Source organism: Mangifera indica, chromosome 19, assembly GCF_011075055.1.
Source record: "Mangifera indica cultivar Alphonso chromosome 19, CATAS_Mindica_2.1, whole genome shotgun sequence".
NCBI lineage: Eukaryota > Viridiplantae > Streptophyta > Magnoliopsida > Sapindales > Anacardiaceae > Mangifera > Mangifera indica.
This window is the reverse complement of record NC_058155.1, coordinates 2040042-2062731: the sequence shown is the minus strand read 5'-3', so window position 1 is coordinate 2062731 and position 22690 is coordinate 2040042. Positions and strand designations below refer to the sequence as shown.

Below are 22690 nucleotides of genomic sequence, written 5' to 3'. Positions count from 1 at the left end.
CTATATTAACAATTCTCTAAACATACGAGATAAGTTAAGTTTAGTTTGAGTTATTTTCGTGTTAACTCGAACACCAATTAGATTTAGTTTAGTTCAGTTTATCCAAATTAAATTTTATGTAAAAAAAACTCAATCGGAATCTTATTTTTCTATGTCCTGTCATGTTAGATTAATGAATCTTATTCACAATTGCTAATTCTAGAGATAATTGTCATGCAAAAATTTGTCAACTCTTAGGTTTATCATGACCCTTGCTTGAAAGTATTTGATACTTTATGAGATGAGTTTAATACCAAGCAAATTTGAAAACGGAATATGAAATGAAACCACCCTTCCACTAAACAAGAGATAAAGTTGACAAATTTCAATATAACTCGTTGTTAATCTGATATGATATAATACAAAAAAATTATATTAGTGTTGAGTTTTTCTAATACAAAATTCAGTTTAAATCAATTTGATAGGACTTAAAATTAAATCGAATTGTGTTTGAATTGATATAAAACTAATTTGAATTAACCATAATTTTTAGAAGAATGTCTGTTTTTTTTTTTTTTTTTAAGTATATATTAACAAAAACCAAACTAGAGCCTAAGGGGAGGAGCAAGATAGCAACAACTAAATAGAAACATACCATAGGACAAGTCCTTAGTTTACCAAGTAAAAGGGAAATAACCTACTTCTCTTAAAAGTTTATCATATGTCTTACGAAGATTGAATTCAAGAGGAGACACCAAATGAAAAGAAACAACCCAGCCCTCATCAATGAGTAACACATATGAACAAACGAGCCCAATACCAAAAAAATAATAACAATAATAAATGAAAGGAGGAGGAAGAAATCCGCACCACCAGCAAAAAATCCAGCAAGAGACCCATAACAAAATCAGCCCAAAAGCCCAGCCAAATTTTAAACACTTATTACAATCCAGCATCAATATAACTTATCAGAGAAATGTTATTATAGTACAATTTATTCGAAGCAAAATGAAAAAATTTTAAAGACAAGTACCAGTATTAATTGGAATCTTTACATATTTTATATAGTTGTACTTCCATGTAGTCAAACTTATTCCAATTATTCTTTGCTTAAAAATCTTATTTTATTTTTGGATTATAAAGATAAGAGTTGGTTACAAAGATTATTGATATATTTCAAAGGATATTTGTGTGTAATTTTTTAAATCATTCGTAAATAAGATAAAATATTATACTGTACATTTTATTAGTAGTAGATTGGGGATGAAATTAAATATACTAAAATATTTAAGTGAGTGAAAATAGTAGATGATTTTAGGTCAAATTGTGTTGTCTAATCAATATAAATATAATTAAAGTTGAGAGATTTTAAAAAAATTTTAATTTATGAATACGATCCAATAAAATGATTTATCAAATCCATTGAGAGGTCAATAACTATAGGAAGAGTAAACCTTTAATTTAAAAAGTATACTCTTATAAAGTGCAACACTAGTAATTTATTTATGAATCTATTTTAGATTTTTTATACATTGTTTTGGGTCATTCATAATAACTATTTTCCCCTTAAGGCATAATAATTTGGTGTACAAACCATGAATTTGACAAAAATGTATGTCGTTACATTGACATTATCATCAATAATTGTTTCATTTTCTTCACTAAATAATTGGAAACACAAGAAAAAGGTTTGAACAACGAAATTTACTTTATGTCGCTGGACTTTGTAATGATATTGGGCCAAATTATTTTATAATATCAACTATATTATATATATTTATAATGAGATCAATTAAGAAGTTTTTAATAATACGTTGTTATATAATTAGTGTTAATTATTTATTACATAATAATATATTATTATTAGTTTTTAAATTGATATTATTTATAAATGCATAAGTTTTATTGTTATAATATTAATGGTAATATTTCTAAATCCGCATGGATTTACCTCTTTCGAGGCTTAATCTAATTTTAAGTGGGACAATTTTTACTTTGAAAGTAAATTACAATAAAAATATTTATACTTATAATGAATTCTAATGAAGATAGATGAGGTACAAAACAATGATTGAATGGGTTATGATCTAGTTCACAATAACATTAATATGTTGATAAAGGTGTGAGAAGATAAAAAAATATATATATAGCAAGGAATGTAAATTATTGAATCAACTAAATTAGATGCATATTATAAAGACTTTAACCCTTATATACAGGCTAACTATTGACCTAATTCAATTAGAAAACATATACTCAAATAGATTAAGATAAGCACTAAAGGATTTATAAAATAAAAAAGGTCCAATTTCAATTGACTGTGACTTACTTTGAGAAAACTAACTTTAATAGAATTAACATTCAAGAAAAAACTTATTCTTTAGGGAAACTTAGTTTAATTAATATAAGGATTTTCTATAACACAATTTCCTAAATTCATTAGAATACTGCAAGCATCTTTCCATCCACATGAGAGCCTCTCTATACATTAGGATTCACATGATACTTGAAATCTTCCAGCACAGACAACTCTGTTGGAATCGTGTTGTGATGAGGCTAAGATGTGCTGCAATGAGTGGCCTCGAGTCGAACTCCAACATGTTGTGGCTCTGCCACAACAATATATTTCTGTATCACAGTGAGCAAATTCTGTTGTTAGAACTTTCAATAAAGTTTTCTTTCTCAAAAATAATACTTAATTATATAATAATATATAAATATTATGTTATCTAAATTAGTAGTCATTATCAATACATATAGTCTTACTCAAAAAATTATAGGATTGTTTTCAGATTTAAAATCATTTCTAAATTTTTTTAATGAAACCATTTTGCAAAATATTAGGATACTAAAAGATCCCTCATTTGTGAGGCAAAGCTTCCTACTTTATTATATTTTGAATAAATCTGTATGGTTACGATAAAATCTACAATGGTAAATGAAACACCTTATTTTGAAAAAATATCTTAAGCGGTAATTATCTCAACGGACGTGTCACCCAGTTCTAATTAATGTAAAAATATAATGGGAATGAAGATTAATGAAAAACATCATGCATTTATTTTAAATGGCAAGGCGAAAGGTGTCTTATGGAAAATAACAATAATAATAAATATATATAAAAGTAAGCATTATTCTTAATTTTAATGTACATTAAATCAAAGAAGTTCAAATCCATACATGATCAAATGTCAAGTCAACAATAGCTAAATACACCATTTAGTGTGCTAATTCCCTTGTCTCTCAGCCTACCCCACTGTTTCCCCTATCTACCAAAAACAAGAAACATGTGAGTCGTAACTCTCAATATGCTTTCATAATAAGTTTGTGTGTTCCTTATAAATATCCTTGACAGAATCCCATTGTCACATGCATCCAGATGCATCCAGTGGGATATCTATTTCAGGTGTCACTTACTTTCCTCGTGGGAATGGCTCGAAGGGATACCCATCTCAGATGCCATTTCATCATTATTGTCACTCAATTTAATTCCACTTTTCTATTAAAAATTGAAACATCTTATTAATCAATTCGTACATCCTCAAAACTGAAACGTCTTATCAAATTGACCTTTAATACAACTCGTAATCATCTACATATATAATTATGACTATGTTTTCAAACTTGGTCCTTTGCGAATATTATCAAGTTTGTCCCCAGGCTTATAAATAGGGTGAAAATTATCTCTTTTTTTTTTTAAATTTGACCCGAACGTGACACATTCGGCTTGGGTACTCTACAAACTGTGAGGATTCAATCCAAACTATGCAGGTGCACCATAACTGGGTGGGTGTGCACGTGGCACACTGTTCAGTTGAGTGCACCATTAACGCGTACACAAAAGAAAAAGAAAACGGTTGAATCATTCCAGCCGACACAGTGTAATAAACTTGAAGAGAATATTTCACAGAGACAACTATAATATATCCCTCCCCTTACAAGAATGTTGAAAACATTACGGAATCATGAGCGGCTAAAACTACTCAAAAAAGAAAAAAAAATTGGAGAAGGACTAAAAATGTGAACTAGAAGAAAAATGAATATGGTGAAATGGATTCCAATACACATTGGATCCACCGCTGTAAAACTGGGGCAAGCCATAAAAACCCAATATTCATGATCTTGATCCCATGTATACCCAAAGACGATGTTCTCAAAGCAATAATCAGAAGCCACAAAATGCTGGACGCACGGAGTGGCTAGTGGAGCCTCACCCGGTAAAAATGCAGTGGATAAATGCCTATTTCTTCTGGGCCTCTGCAGGTCCATCGTCTCTCGTGTTGTACGTCCGGTGTGCACCCTACATTTCCGACATGGACGTTGCACGTCGGCAACAAAAAACCTGCCTAACGTGCACAGTGCACATCAGGCACAAGCGTTGCAAATCTGGACCTTGGCGGCGCCAGACGGTGATCCGGCGAAGGCACAGTCGCCATTTTTATTTGAAGTCCTCATACAACTATACATACATGATCATTATGAAATATTCATGAAAAAAATATAAACAGTTGACATACATGATCTTTATGCATAAAATACACGGACTCTATATACAAAATTCGTAATTACAGAAATTAGTGACAAGAGGAATTGGTGGATTGAAGGCCTATCTCACCTCTGACAATCACGACGGTCTTCATGTGGTAAGGATCTCCCCGACAACTTCCTTCTCTGGTCGGTGAACAACCGCTTCTGCCCTTTTGCTCTCTTTATGGATAGGTGCTGGGTGAATAGGAAAATTTGCGTTAGTTTTCTTCCTTCTAACGCAGTTCCTTTTTTTAACAAAAACAATAGCGTTATACATGGCAAGTCTATCCTGCCATAGATATCTTCATGCCAAAATTTTGGGAGAATTATGATTATTTAAGCGCAAATTATGGGGTCATGGTTTTTAATTCCTATAATTGAATGCAAGGTGCGATTCTACTTTGGAAACGTTACATTTCGCATCTGATTGTCAGAGGTGATTGGCATAAAGATCCTAATCACCCAAAATTCGAGCAATAAAAGCAGTGTCAAAAGATAGGAAAATGTCAGAAATGTCTTTTACACTTACCTAGGGGTAGTACTTTTATCCCCTCTTAAAAGAATTTCAACTTCAAAATTCAATAGTTGGGAAAATCTTCGCTTGATGGCTTAGTGGAATATTATAAAGCTCGGTTAGTAGAAAGAGATTTACTCAAGGGTATGATGTTGATTATGAGGAAAAATTTGCTTCAGTAGCTCAAATCACTTCTATTTGCAGTCTTATAGCTATTACAACTGTTCAGAAATGAAAAATTTCTCAGATGAATGTAAAGAATATCTTTTTAAATAGAGATCTTATAGAAAAAGTTGATATGAAACCTCCATTTGGATATATTCATCCACTTACAAAGTTTTGTCGTCTTCGCAAAACCTTATATGGACTTAAGCAGGTTCTGAGAGCATAGTTTGTCAAATTCAACTCTACCATTGGTCAATTTGGGTTCTACTTTAACTCTTATGATAATGCTCTGTTCATCCACAAAATTGAGAGATGATGTACCATATTGTTATTATATGTCGATGATTTGATTATTCCTAGAGATGATGCATAGGGTGCAATAGAATTAAAATGAAGGAGCTTGGTCACTTGAGCTATTTCCTTGGAATAGTAGTTCTCTCTGATGGTACTAGTTAATACTTATCGCAAGCCAAATATGCTATTGATCTTTTATTTCGTGTTAGTTTGTAAAAAATAAAACTATCTCCACTCCATTTGAAGTCAATGTCAAACTTTCTCCAATAGACAGAATGATGTTGAATGATCCCACTTTCTATAGAAAATTGGTTTGAAGTCCTATTTACCTAACTGCCGCTCGCCCAAACATTGTCTGTGTCGTTCATATTGTTAGTTAATTTATGGCTACTCCTCGTACTAGTCACTTTGCAGCAGTACTTTGTATCTTTTAACATATTAAGAGTACCCTGTTCCATGATCTTTATTTTTTTGCTCAATTCTCACTAATATTACGTGCATATTCTAATATTGACTAGACTGATGATCCTACAAATAGACATTCCACCATTAGTTATTGTTTATTTTTAGGAGATTCTCTTATCTTGTGGCATAATAAGAAGTAAACAATTGTTTCTCGTTCAAATACAAAAACATAGTATAAAGTACTTGCAGACACTATTTCTAAACTTCTCTAGCTATAATGGTTGTTATAAGATATAAGAGTCTCTCAATCAAATGCTACAAACATATACTATAATAATCATAGTGTCATTTAGATTGTTGATAATGATGTTTTTCATGAGTGCACCAAACAAATTGAGATTGATTGTCATTTTATTCACCGCCATTTTATTCACCATCATCTTATCAAAAGGACCCTTCATCTTGCTTTTATACTTTCTATTAATCAAATAGTTGATATCTTCACTAAAGCCCATTTTCTTTTATGATTTATATTGCAAATTTAAAATAGCAAATTTTTTGCCTACTTAAGTTTTGGGGGGAGGGGAAGGGGGGGAGGATGTTAGAGTATATTCTATTTTCTATATTTTCTATATTTTTAATATTTGGCTTCTTGTTATATGTAATTATATATTGATTAGCTTGATTTTATTTTATTTGTATACAATTTAAAACATGTATATATTCATGTATAATCAAACATTATGAAATATACAAAATAATATTTTTTCAATTATTTACATGATTGATGAAGAAGTCATTAACCATATACTAGATGATCTAGATCTGAGTATTTTTCTTGTTGTTGCCAGCATCATAGTAAGATTAGAGCAAGTATGATACAATCATACTTCAAGAAGCCTGATTTCTTCTACCTAAACATTAATTGAGACTTGAAAGAGCTTAACAAGCCTTGAATTATGGTATCTCATTTGAATTCCACGGTAGAACAACCAATACAACTAGTGTTGTTAACCAAAATGGCAAACCTACAACCCTTCTAGCTTATGTTACAACTAGTGTGGGAGATTTTTGTAATTTGGAAACTCCCACGTTGGAAGGATACACTCCCACGTTGGAGGTTTTTTGTAATTTATAAAAAAATAATATTTAAGCTGAGTTCAAATTGAGTTTAATCTTGACTAATTATATCAAGTTCAAACTCGACTTTAGTTTTGTAAAAACTCATCAAGCTCAAACCTAAATTTAAACTCAATTTTTATGAGCCGAGTAAAACTCAATATAATCCAAATTTAAATTTAGTTTGATTTGATTATATCCTTAAATATAATTATATTATTATATTCAAAGATTTTAATATTAAAAATAATAAATAATAAAAAAATAACATTCCTGAAAAGGTAAAAATGCGTCTATCATAATAAATGTTATTTAATATAATTTCTATTAATGATAAATCTAACATTATGAAGTTCTAATACTTAATGTTGCTAAAGACCACCCTATTTCTTGAAATCAGAGCTATACTCATTATTAAGAATTTTTGTTTACATTGATATTTAAAAATAAATTTATAATTATATAATGATAACAATACTGTAATTTAAAATTTTGACCTAATTTTTATTTTTTTTCTATATAAAAGTGACAAGATAAAAAAAATTAAGTAATTGCATATAAGGAGAATTCAATATATATATATATATATATATATATATAGTGTAAGATTAGATTAAGTCAAGGATGGCAAATCATTATATCTTGACCCCTAAATATCGATGATAGAAGGAAATATTAATAGGAAATTAATTAGCTGCAATTCAAAGATTTAAGAAGAAACCATTTTCCCTTATTCATATAATATTTGATTTCATAGTAATAAATAATAAATGTTAATTAATTTTAAAATAATTTATAATGAAATGACATATTAATAGCACTAATCTTTACCCTTTTCAAATATAATACTTGATAATTGAAAATTTAAAGCGGGTAAAAAGGCCTGCCCACATGAGCTCTATGACTAGGAATTGTAAAATGCCTCATCCTCCCCTCTTGTTCCCTCATATATCCTTCACAAAAAAATGCCTTGGAAAATTTATCCTCTACAATTCTGTCTACATCACGAACAAACACATCCGTCTCTCCTTCTTCTCTGTTCCTTGCCATCAACCCCGCCGTGTAAATTGCGGTCATCCTCCGTGGAGCTTCATTGTGGTACCCTGTCGGAGCATCCACCATTATCAAATCCCACTCAATATAATAAACACCGCTCGGGAAAGCCTTCAGCGCCAACTGACACTCTGAAAGCCTCGGATCGCTCACGGCCGTGCACTCATTTCCTATACCGATTCTCATCAAATCTTCAGCTTGGTGAACTTTTGTGTCAGAAATATATATTGGGCTTACAAGTGTGTAGATTGAAACCCATGTTACACAAAACCAATTGACTTATGTTAAGGTCTAATCCATACACTTATATACCACTCTCTTATGTTTTATTTATTAGATGTGAGACTCTTTCTTTGAGTCTCCAACACCCCCGCTTAAGTGCAAGCACCTAGGTGGTTAAACCTGCCTCTTGGCTCAGCCGATTTTTGGCTGGGTGCATTGTCACTTGTATCCAGGAACACTTAGGCTGTTAAACCCGCCGTTTGGCTCATGCTCTGATACCATATCGGAAATATAAATTGGGCTAACAAGTGTGTAGATTGAAACCCATGTTACATAAAACCAATTGGCTTATGTTAAGGTCCAATCCATACATTTATATACCACTCTATTATGTTTTATTTATTAGATGTGAGACTCTTTCTTTGAGTCTCCAACACCCCCGCTTAAGTGCAAGCACCTAGATGGTTAAACCTGCCTCTTGGCTCAGCCGATTTTTGGCTGGGTGCGTTGTCACTTGATGTTGAGGACTCAAAATAAAGAAGAGTCCCACATCTAATAAACTTAAGTAAAATGAGTGGTATATAAGTGTTGTGGATTGGACCTTAACATAAGCCAATTGGTTTTATGTAACATGGGTTTCAATCTTCACACTTGTAAGCCCAATTTATATTTTCGACATGGTATCAGAGCATGAGCCAAACGACGGGTTTAACAGCCTAAGTGTTCCTGGATACAAGTGACAACGCACCCAACCAAAAATCGGCTGAGCCAAGAGGCAGGTTTAACCACCTAGGTGCTTGCACTTAAGCGGGGGTGTTGAGACTCAAATAAAGAAGAGTCCCACATCTAATAAACTTAAGTAAAATGAGTGGTATATAAGTGTTGTGGATTGGACCTTAACATAAGCCAATTGGTTTTATGTAACATGGGTTTCAATCTACACACTTGTAAGCCCAATTTATATTTTCGATATGGTATTAGAGCATGAGCCAAACGGCGGGTTTAACAGCCTAAGTGTTCCTGGATACAAGTGACAACGCACCCAGCCAAAAATCGACTGAGCCAAAAGGCAAGTTTAACCACCTAGGTGCTTGCACTTAAGCGGGGGTGTTGGAGACGTAAAGAAAAAGTCCCACATCTAATAAATAAAACATAAGAGAGTGGTATATAAGTGTATGGATTAGACCTTAACATAAGCCAATTGGTTTTGTGTAACATGGGTTTCAATCTACACACTTGTAAATCCAATTTATATTTCTGACATGGTATCAGAGCATGAGCCAAACGGTGGGTTTAACAGCCTAAGTGTTTCTGGATACAAGTGACAACGCACCCAGCTAAAAATCGGCTGAGCCAAGAGGCAGGTTTAACCACCTAGGTGCTTGCACTTAAGCAGGGGTGTTGGAGACTCAAAGAAAGAGTCTCACATCTAATAAATAAAACATAAGAGAGTGGTATATAAGTGTATGGATTGGACCTTAACATAAGTCAATAGGTTTTATGTAACATGAGTTTCAATCTACACACTTGTAAGCCCAATTTATATTTCCGACACTTGTCATACACGACGTGGTACGATTCTAGGGACTGGAGTTTTTCTTTGATTTTGTCGACCCAGGCTTTATCTTCTTCTAGAAACACTGTGCGGCCTCCATGGTTGAGAGATGCCTACATGAGGCTATCGTGGCCTAGGCCAAAAAGGAGGAAGTTGAAGGGTGATTTCTTCTCAAGAACTCTTAAGGAGACTGAGATTTCTTTCAGGGTTTGTTGTGGGATGATTTTTGTGGTTGCATAATGGACGACCATTGGAGAGAGAGTACGGGGCTTTGTTGCAAGTTTGGGGTAAAATAAGAGAAGGGAAGATGGTTTTGTTTCTTTTTGTTGTTGATCTCATATTTTGAGTTTGAGGAGTTGATTTGTGAAATGGGGGCTGAGTTTTTCCCTTGAGAAGATGAAGATGAGAAGGTTGTTCTTGTTATTAGGAGAAGGAGGAGGAAGAGAGCAAAGAGGAGAATGAGCTTGATGTTAAGAGGAGATTGAAGCTTGGACCTCGGGGTTATCATGATTATGGTGAAGGAGAGACAGAGACAGATCTCAAGAGTGATGAAAATGGAAGGACCTAATAGAGAAATTGTAACTCTTTTTCTTGAAGAAATAGACCGTGTATGACCTAGTGAGATTTTGATATGTTTGGTGGAGGGAAAAAATCTCATGTTTGGTGGAGGGAGACAATCTCATACTATAACTTTCATGACAAGCTTACCATGCGCCTTAAGTCAGAAGACTCTAAATCAATCAAAGATCCGAAACCATACTGATTAATATTACCGACTTTTGATAACGATTTTATTTTGTACATGCCAAATCCTTGACAATCACATTGTACTTCAACTAATACTAATGTATATATTAGGTATACAATCACTACCAACATATGGGATTTCATATTAAATTGGCAGGGTCCATACTTCTTAATTTATCAGAGATAAACCGTGGAGGACAAGGTCCCCTGACCAAGAGAAAAAGAAGTTGAAAAGGAAGCAGATGATGAGTAACAATGATTGATCAAAATTGTTTGTGGGTAATTTCTTTTTTCCTAAAGACTTAAAAGTGAAGAAAAGAAGATATTATAAGAGTAATATTATATATATTTATGTGTGTTATTATGTGATTAAACGTTATTTTATCTTTAATTCAAAATCATTCAATTATATAATATCAATAATAAGTATGTATCTATTTATTTACTCAAAATAAATATATATAATTTTATTGATTTTATAATGTCCAGCAAACTTTACTACTTTGATTTGTGGATTGTTTATCATCATTAATAAATGGGTTATTACGGGATGTCTTTTATAGAGTTTCAGGTGTTGGAAAAGAGCACATGGCGGTTCGAACTTTTGATTTTAGGAGGAAAAAAAAAAAAGGCCAAAGTTTTTGTTCCCAACCAAGTTTTAGTCAAGTACCAAAATTACCAAAATTTCATCTACAAGGTTTCAAAACTTAAATACCAATTCATTATTTAGCTTTCATTAAAATTTTCAATTAATTATAGTGGTAAAATTATCATTTTATAATTAATATTAAAATAAATAAAATTATATCTCATTCTACTATCTTAGATTAAAAAAATTACAATTTTTCTCTATTTAAAAGTTTGAAATTATAATTTTTCTTTAGATTTATTATTTTTGTTTCTAATGTAAAATCCATTAAAAAGTTGATCAGACGACACACGAATCTATGCATTGTTTGGCTAACACACAGACGACCAGACATTGCACAGATATGATTTGCAAATCTGAGACTCTTTATAACCCACAATTGTAGCGAGTCTATACCCTTAAAAAAGCAAAAAAATTAAAAAAAAAAAAAACATGCAATGTAGCCAGTAGTATTGGGTTTCAATTTTTTAATTTTCTTTTCTTTTCTCTTCTATATTAACCTCCCTCCCACTCTCTAACCACATATGCAACCTAGTTTCTCAATCTCTCTTTATATTCTCTTTTTTCAATCTCTTTCAATATTTTCTTTTTTAATTTTACTCTCATTTTTTTTATACATTTTCTTCATTTAATTTCTGTATTAATTTTTTTGTTTTAGTTTTTTTATTAAATTTTTTTTAAATTTATTAATAATAATTTTTTTTCAAATTAATACAACCAAGGATTGTATATTATAAGTCAATCATCTAAATCACATTTTATTTATATTTTCAAACAATATAAAATTATAATCTATTATTAATTGTCGTATCTAATAAAATGAAATTTTTTATTTTATTGGTGACGTCGTGATAGATTTACTTTCTCTAACTATATCTTCTTGACTTGACACTTGAGTCGAGATAATTATTTTTCATACACTTTACTAGTAAGAAGAACTGAGTAACTCGTGGACATGGCTTTAAGACAATATCCCTCTTAATTTTTATTGTACTCGTTATTGTTGCCATTCCCTTAATGTCTATTAATAATTTAGTTTTTATAATTTTGCTAATTATTTTTTTCTTTAAAATATTTTGATAATAAAAAGACTTAATATGCTCTAAACGAAAAAAAGTGTGTAGATAATTGAAACACCTTTACTTTTGTAGACTCAATTGATGAGGAATGAGCACAATGTAAATATTGTAATAGAGATCAATGTAAACATTGATCAATGTTTTATATTGTAAACATTGTTCTAGTATTTACATTGCACCCACTCTTGATCAACTGAGTTTATAAAAGTAAAGTCATCTCAATCGCTTACACACATTTATGTTTAGAGTATATTAAGTTTTTTTATTATTAAAATATTTTAAAGAAAATAATAATTAAAAAATTATTAAAATAAAATAAAAACTAAGTTGGTAATAGACATTAACAGAATGATGATAGTAGTAGGTATAGAAAAAATGCGAGAGACACTATCGGATGACTGCACATGCTAGTTATTCGATTCTTTTTGTTTATAGAGTATATGAAAAATAGTTGTTTTGACTCAAATGTCACGTAAGCCAAAAAGACATAATTAGATAAAGTAAGGTCATCGCGGCGTCACCGATAAAATAAAAAAATTTTCTTAATTAGATACGATAAATAGTAATAAAAAATAATTTTACATCATTTTAAAATATAAACAAAATGTGATTTACATAATTAACTTACAATTTACGATCTTTAATTATATTAATTTAAAATGAATTTTATATTAGTAAATTTAAGTAATTATTATTTTAAATTTATTTTTTCATTAATATGATTAATGGGCTTAATATGACATAATCTTATAGATATAGTGTCGTGTCTGGGTTTCAATTTTTTTGTAGGCCATCTCAACACAAAAGGCACACGACTATGTAGGCCCTAGGCCTGACACGGGCTGCAGGCCCAGTGGGCCCTGCTGACTGCCATGTCATACATGAAGTTTAGCTTAGCAGGAATTTGAGAATAGACTCAGCTCCGGGACGAGTCTCAATTCCGGTTTCCATTGCATGGCTGCATACATGACAGGGGTGTTATTAAACATGTTTCCAATACCAAATTAAACATTTGTTTTTTACATTGCGTGTAGACAGTAGTTGATCACATGGGGTGAGTCACTGAAGTCTAAACCCGGTGAGTTAAAAAGAGAAGTAAACCAGGTGAGTTAAAAGAGAGAAGAGAAAAGAGATGGAGAGAGAAAAAGGGCGCTTGAAATTGTAAAGGTTGAAAATGATAAGGAGATAAAACGTACTATTCATCATCTAACATAAAGACAGGTTAAAATAATTTGGTTGTGATGGTTGGGTGCAATGCAATTAAGTTTTTAATTTGCTAAGGAGATAAAGGTTGCGGACAATTAAGCAAAAATTAAAGAAATAATTTGTGTACAATTAAGTTTTTAATTTGCTATTGATCATTTCCGGTTTCATTCGGTTCTTTAGGAAATAGTATTAAAATCAAAATCGAAACGGACGGTTTCACAATAATAAAAGTCGGAAAATACTCAAGGTAAGACAATTCTAGATAAGAATCAAAATTGAAGGGCAAGTACTTGACCATTTTGGTTTCGACTTAATTATTTTGTTTAGCCCTAATTATTGTGGGTAAAAATAAAGACATGTTAAAATAATTAAGAAAATATATAATAATTAACTAAACGCCAAAAGACTTATTTTCACCTAAGGTATAGTGAAAATTAAAAGTGACTCATTAACTTTTAAAAATCCAAATGTTTACTCATCTTTTAGTTTTAACAGTTATAATTAGGATGAAATTGTTATTTAAAAAATTTTATTTAAATAAAGAAAAACTGATTTCTTTTTAGCCTCTTAATTTTAAAAATTAATCATTTTCCCTCTAGTTTATTTAAATAAACTAAAATTAATTTCCTTTTTCTCCTTAGTTTTAAAAATTAACTATTTTTTCTTTAAATTAATTTTAAAAATTAATTTTCACCCCCACTATATATATTTTTACGGTTCTATATTTCAAAATGAACATCCACCTCTGCAAACTTTAAAACATTACAACTCAATTCCATCTTTTCGATTACCGTTCTTCCTAGCATTCATCTTCGACAGCATTTCTCCTCCCTCCCTGGTGGTTTTTCGGTACGAAAACCACCATAAACTTGTTGAAATAGTCAAATTTTCGCAAACGAATATGTGAAAATTGCATAGATCTGTGCGATGATCGATGTGTCGGTGAAATGCAGATTTGTCTATTGGTGTCAAATAGACATGGGCGTCGTCCATGCAATGCCATCCAACTAATTTGTGTGTCACTGACGCATAGATTATTGCACAAATTTGTACGATTTTTGCACAGATCTATACAAAAAAATCTGACCATTTCAATCAGATTTTTGGTGGTTTTCATGTCGAAAAATCACCTTGGAGGGAGGAGAGATGATACCAAAGAGAAATGCTAGGAAGAATGATCGTCGGAAAGATAAAATGAAATTTAGGGTAAAATAGTTAGTTTTTAAAACTAAGGGGGAAAAGGAATTAACTTTTCTTTATTTAAATAAAAACATTTAAAGGATGATTTCACTTTTGATTATAACAACCAAAACTAATGAATGAGTGAGTATTTGAGTTTTTGAAAGTTAACCAGGTCACTTGGGTTTTCACTATGCCATGGGTGGAAATAAATCATTCGGCCTTATTAAATTAGGCACTTTCGGATGCAGTGATACAAATGGCTATACATTAGTACCCCACACACGGCGATGCGTGCCTAAAGTCAAACACTTTTTAACGGGTCCGTAATATATTTTAGTATCCAATATAGCAATACACATTTTTTAATTGACAATATCGTCAAAAAAGATCATAAAAATTTGTTGTCATTATTCTTTGTTTTAGTCGTCATTCTTCTGTTGTTTCCTGCAATTTTAACTTCATAAAATAGGAAAAAAGATCAGTTGTCATTATTTTTTACCTTCATTACACAAATTTCATCATCAATTAGGGATAGCATTTTTACCCTCAACATCTTCGGTTCACCTCTTCTTGAATGAGGAGGAGATTTTTCAATAAGAACGGAGATATGAATAAAGATAAATATATATATCTGATCCATTTTCTATTCAATCGGTCCCTTCTTTAATTCATTCTCTTCTCTATATATTTGCTAAACCCTTAAAATATTGAATTATCCTTAAAAGTTTTAAATTTTAATAACTTAATTAATATTATATTATTTTTTTAGTGGGAATGAAAAGGAAAAGGCGAAAAAAAAAATTTCCTATGAAGATAGAGAGAGAAAGAGGAGAGTAGTTTTCCCATGATAAGGGGATGGGGATTCCTTGTTTTCTTTATATTAGGGATCGAGAAAGTGGACAAGGAATAGGGTATTTATCTCCTATCCTGCCTGTTTCCATCCCTACAATCAATGCCTATGTTAATCAAGTTTATGTGATTTGTGTGTGGCAACATTTTTAAATCGTTAAGGGAGTATTTGATTTAGGTAATGTTTTATTATGAAAATAGAAAGATTACTTTGAAGATAAATTATTTTAAAGATTACTGGGTATAAATGATTACTATGTTTGATAAAATTTGATAGGTATAAATAATTATTGTGTTTAGTTAAAGGTAATAAAAAAATACTAATAAATTATTTTACTTAAATGCCCTTGAATATAATTATTTTTTAAATATTTTTATAATATTTTTTATATTAATTAAAAATAAATTTGTTTTTATCTCAAAAATTAATAAATAATAATATAATTATAATAAAATCAAGATTACCTTGATAATCTTTTAATACCTAAAGTGAAGGTGGTAATTAGATTACCACCTATATTACCTACCATGTCAGCATTGGTAATAGAAGATTACCGTAATATTTTATTACTGACAAACCAAACAAAGTAATAAAAGATATATTATCAAGGTAATTTTTAAATCCTAACGGCCGTAAGTGGTTTTCAACATTGCACATATGATACCCCTTAAGCAAGCTGGGAAAGGCTGGGGTGGTTATTATTATTTGACAGTAGATTATAATGGGTTTATTGGAATATTATTATGTGTAGTGGCGTAATTGAAATTTAAATATGCATATTAGGTGATTTATTGTAACTTTAGTATGCGTATTGAAATTTGATTACAAATACTGAGGGGAAATTTTACTATTCATAAGGGGATTATCGAAAGTTCACTATGCATATTGAATTTCACAACATGTATTGGGGTCCATTGTTATATCCACATGCGTAGCCGGGGGCAGTTGAAAAGTTTACTATGTAAAATGGGTAATTGAAAATTTCCACTTCGTGTAGTCTATATGCAGTTCACAAATTTTTAATTATTCCGTCAACATTTTATATTCTTTTTTCATAATTATTTGATTTCAATTTTTACAAGTATTAACCAAAATTTATGTCTTTTTAGAACATAGGATCAAGCCGAAAAAGGAAATACCAGGGTTGAACAATCCCACATGACCAAGTGTTGAGAAGTTCACGGCTTCTCACGACATTAGAGGTCAAGTGCTTGAGAAGTGTTGATCTAAATTGGATTCAACCTCTTCTATACACCTCTGGTGAGAGTATCCTTCGATATTTGTCTTTAAAGGAAAACAATATTGTTCCTCTCAAACTTAAACATGAACTTGATAGTAATACTATAAAAAATTTCATAAACGATGACAAAAAAATTTGTCCTAAAAAGTTATGCAAGTTCAATGATCATATATATTATCTCAGCCATGCAAGTTATAAGCACTTTCAGATCTACGTGATTTGGAACAAAAAACTAAGAATGTTCTTTCTTTGAATTTGGAGTAGCTGTGACAAATAGAAGAATTAATTTCATCATCCTTTGGGAATAGAAAATGTAATAACCAATATCATTATAATCGTTAATGCCATACAACATCTCATTGATTATATTTTTGGGTTTCATTACTATCTAGATAATATTTAATCTATGGTTAATGTGCAAACGATTACTTAACAACTCAACCAATTTTTCTTATATTATGTCAAGAGGAATTATTACCATTTTTTTAGGCCAAAAAGCTTGTTCCCACCAAGGTATAGTGAAATTCTAAAGTTCTACCCTCCAACTTTCAAAACACAACACTCATCCGTGAACCAAATTCTGTTAAAATTTTCAGTTAGGGTTAACGGTTATTTTAATAATATTATTAAAAATATATATAATTCATTTTTTTCCCTCCCAAGTTTTAAAAACTAGCAACTTGACTCTTACTTAAAGTTTTCTAACTTTGAAAAGTCACATTCCCCCCTCCCCCCCCCAAAAAAAACCTAGGGTTTCCATCTTTTTCCAATTTTAACCACCCCCAAAACTTTTAAAAACAACATTTCACCGTGCTCTTGAACTTCAGTTTTCAATGTCATCTTTGTCCATTTCTGGGCACCTCCTTCGCATGAGCCAAGCTAACGTCAACCTTCCTTTGCTTGAGCAATCCATTGGCGATGGGCGTGATGAAGAGTGCACAATCGTTGCACCCTCACCAATATCACTGATGGATTGCTTGGGCAAAGGAAGGCTGATGTAGGCTCTGCTCTAGTGAAGGAGGTCACCGAAGATGGACAGAGATGATGCCAAAAATCAAAGTTCAAAAAGGGGGTGAAATGTTGTTTTTCAAAGTTTTGAGGGTGACTAAAATTGAAAAAAGATGGAAACCCCAGGTTTGGTGGGAAATGTAATTTTTCAAAGTTAGAAAACTTTAAAAAATAGTGAAGTTGTTAGTTTTTAAAACTTGGGAAGAAAAATATAATGAATTTTAATAATATTATTAAAATAACGATTTTACTTTTAATTTTAACTAAAAATTTTAACAAAATATAACTCATAAGTGAATGTTTGAGTTTTTGAAAATAGGAGGATAAAACTTTGAGATTTCACTATACTTTGGGTGGAAACAAGTGTTTTGGCCTTTTTTTTATTTCCTCTAAAATAATTCATTGTGTTAGACTTAGTTGTTGTCTACTATCCTTCATACCCAACCAGTACAATCACATCAAACATTTTGATCAATCTTGCAAAAGTTATATATAAGATCATTTATTTTAGAATTAAAAAAAATCATGTCAAAAAATTAATTTATCCTCATTTTTCGTGTGTATTGTGTATAGATTAGGCTTATTAAAAAAATTTAAATAACCCTCTAATATTCAAGATGTTTCTTTATACCTGTAAGGAATAGAGTAACCCTATCCTACCTTTAAATATTTAGACTTACCCTCTAATTATGCATACACGAGTCCATACTTGAGATTTTATGCCTATTACATGACTATAGAACAAGTTATGCCCCTCACTTATAGTAAAATTTTAACAAGCCCCTTATGCATGGTGAAATTTTAATAACCCCTATAACGCATAGTCAAATTTAACTTCTCTCTTGTTTAACATTTACCCGGTATGCAAACTGGGTAACAAATACGTGTATTGGATATACTTAATTGACAATTGGATTAGTCAATCAAGAATCCAATAAATCAACCTAATAATAGTAAACACAGTAATCTATAAATTGATTGCAAAAGTTAAATTTAAGATTTATCACAATACTTGAATGCAATGATAGAGATATCTTGAATGAACTTTAAGTTGGTTGGCTAGAGTTAATTTTATGGTTGTTTTTTTGGAAGGTTTAATTATGAGGGTAGCAATGTATTTAATTATTTTAGTTGATTACATGAGTATAACAGTAAGGTTATTGGTTAATTTTGTATTCAGTTATTGGCTAATTTAATTAATTACACACATTTTCTAGCAATGAAAATTGGTCGAGAATAAGCTTGTGATTAGATTGAGCTTTTCATGATAGACCCACCCAAAGGATTAAGCCCTTATGTTCCTTTAAGAGTGTGTATGGTTGGGCTTAATTCGAGTCTAATTATACTCAAATTAACGTTTTTAGATTTGGATGAGCATATATTTTATAAAAAGATCAATTCAGATCAATCGACATTTGAATCAGTTGAATAAACAGTCGGATTGATAAACTACTTAAAAAAATATTGGAAGAATATTAAAAAAAATCTATTTATTTCATCATTAAATATATTATTTAAATTATATTTAAATAAAATCTAACTATATTAAAAGCCCACTTAGAAAATTTTCTAGTAGTAATGTCATTAATGTCATTAAGTGTTCATTTTGTTTCAATTGTGTTTGTTTAATATGTTGGACCCCTAAGTGTTTTGATTATGTCAAGACTAAGTTTTGAATTGTTAATTAATATTTATTGAGCTAAGTAAGTCTATGACATAAAATTCTTATGACCAAAAGATGGGCAAAATTTATGTTTTCCAACTTTCAAACATGAGACTCCCATCCTTAAATGTAGGACGCCAGTTCCTTTGATCGCCTCATGTTTGTCCTTACAAGTTTGGACCTTTTAGAAATTTTTGCCATATGAATAAAGGATTCTATATCCAAAATAGGGGCACTTATCCTCATGATTTAGGGGCTTATTCCTAGATTAAGGACACTCATCCCTATAACTAGGACACTCATTCCTCTGTTGTTCCCTTACCCGTCCCTTCATATCTAAAACATTCTAGAATTGAATTCTAAAGGTGCAAAGAAGGACGTTCATCCCTCTAGTGGTGCATTTCAAAAGTTCAACCATTGGACGTCTAATTCAAAACTATCAAAGTCAGAATGTGTAAGAGAATGCTCGTCCCTCAAAATGGGAAGCCTGTTCCATCATGTTTTCAAGGCCAAAACATCATTTTCAAAGCTCAATGGATACATTATCCCAACTAGTGGTCATTTGAGCTATTCCAACCATCTAAAACTATAAATTGAAGACTCTTTAATATGGAATATGTTAGAGACTATAATGTAAAAAACTTATACTATTTTCTTCTCCAATTCCGCTCACACAAACTCATGACTCAAAATTCTTGAGAGATATATTTGTGCTTATTTTTTTGTATCAACCTTGTAAAAACATTTACAAATATTATTTTCTATATTCAAATATTTGGATAAAATCTCGGATCAATTAGTGAACATGGATGAAATCTCAAAGAACTATTATAAAAAGGGGATTTTTTACTAATGAAACTTCAAGCGGATTGTTTGAAGAAGTGGTTGTAAGAGGCTTGGAAGATAAAACTCTGAACCACTATAAATCTTGAGCATTTTCTTTTTATACTCTTTTTACTTTATGCATTATATTTATGTATTATATTTATGTTATATGTTTTTGATAAATTGTTGAATATTATCTACATTTGATTGCTTGAGTAAACTTGTTAGACATTGATTTAGTTTAAATATCTTTGTTGAAATTGTTTGTGAAATTGTGATTGATTGGAAATTTGTTCAAGTTGTTTATTTACTTAAAAAGTTTTAAATAATCCTATTCACCCCCTCTAGCATTATTAGGCATTTGGAGTTTTTCAATTGGTATCAAAGCTTGGACTCTAGGTTTATAAATTTCAATGAATTTTAGAGTTTAAGATCTTTTGAAAATGGCTAGTGCATCGACCCTCGTGTTTGGTTAAGGACATAACATTACTAGACCACTACCACTATTGTTTTATGGGTTAAACTACACTCAATGGAAAATTAGGATGAAACTTCACATTTAATCTGTAGATTATAAGTTATGGAAAATCATTAAAAATGGTTACATTATGTCTAGGGACCCTAGAACAAATTTACCTAAAAATGAAGATGATGAACATGATGAAGATGAAAAATTGATGAGTTTAAACACAAGAGCTATAAATATGTTGTTTTGTGCATTAGACTTAATTGAATTTAGTCATGTTTCCTCATGTGATTCAACCCAAAAGGTATGAACTATCCTTTAAACCACCTATAAAGATACAAATGAAAGAGTCCAAAATCAAACTTCTCTTTTAGGAGTATAAGTTGTTCAAAATGAAGTCAGAAGAGAATGTAATCAACATGTACAAGAGGTTATCAAACTTGGTAAATGATCTTGAAGGACTTGGAAAGAAGTTTGAGATCATTGAGCTCGTAAAGAAGATACTTCGATCGTTGCTGGAATCATAGAGCATGAAGGTGACCACCATTGAAGAATCAAAAGACCTAAACAAAATGGGTATAGATGAGCTTATTGGAAGCCTATTAACATTTAAAATAAGACGAAAACCCAAGGAGGAAGAAACTAAACCTAAAAAGAGCACTACTTTAAGAGTAGAAAATAATGGTGATGATTCTTCAACGGATAAGAAAGATGTGAGTGTTCTTGCAAGAAAATCCAATAAGTTCCTTTCAAGAAGCAAAGGCAAGAACTTCTTTAAAGCAAAATACAAAGAGGATGGTGATGATGAAGTTATATGCTATGAATGCAAGAGACCCGGTCATATCTGACAAAAGTGTCCTAAACTCATGAAGAGGATGAAGGATAATAAGTTCAAAAAGAAGGTGCTTATGGCCACTTGAAGTGGAAGTGACAATTCAAGTGATGAAAGTGAGTCAAAGCATGAAATAGTCAATCTATGTTTCATGGCCATGAGTTAATCAGAGAAAAAGGGTAACAACTCTAACTCTTTTTAGTAAATTGCAAGAAGCATTTGATTGTCTCATAAATGAATACAAATGCATGTGTGGTAAAAATGAATCCTTGAGAAAACAATTGACATGCATTAAAAATGATAATGAAAATCTCTTAAATGAGCATGCTAAGGTCAAGAAAGAACTTGAGCTCATTAAAAATGAAAAGATTTAGCATCAAATAAGTCAAAAAAGCTTACAAGTGAAAATAATGCATTGCTTGAAAAAGTGACTAACTCAAATGAGAATTTAGAAAAATTCAAGATAGGCACAAGAAGATTAGATGAAATACTTTCATTTTAAAGATGTGCATTAAATAAGGAAAGCCTTGGGTATAATGGAAATAATCATTTTACAAAATCAGATAGATCATTAAATAATGATAATTTATTGCATTTAGAATGCAAATTTTGTGTTTTTTGTTGGTCATAATGTTGGAAAGTGTCTAATTAATAATGACAAACCATTCAAGATAAAAAGGTTTGGATTCCTAAAGGGACATTAAAGTTAACCATGATAGACCCAAAACCATTTTGGTACTAAAGAAAACTTGAATTTCTTTGTAGGTGTGTCTTATAGCATTAAAATCAAATGTTGCAAAATAAATGGCTATGCAAGGCACATATCTAGGTAATGGAGATAAAAGATCCAAGGATCTTTGAATATTATAATTTCTTCAAGATGAAAGCTAGTACATAAACTTTTCTATTAATTCAATAACCGTATGTTGGTTGTTTGAATATATATTCTTTGATATATTTTTAGTTGAGTGCTCATTAATATGATCTTGACAATATTTGAATAATGCATTTGAATTGATTGAGTGAATTCATGTGTATCTTGATTAATATGTGATGATATGAATATATTTTACATGTTTGCATATCCCATGATTGACATATTTCAAATGT

The 22690-nt window shown here is 30.8% G+C and overlaps 1 pseudogene; it reads right to left on the bottom strand.

The window, feature by feature from the left end:
* Positions 1-7827: 7827 nt before the first annotated feature.
* LOC123203715 lies at positions 7828-10400 on the bottom strand (annotated as a pseudogene).
* Positions 10401-22690: the final 12290 nt, after the last annotated feature.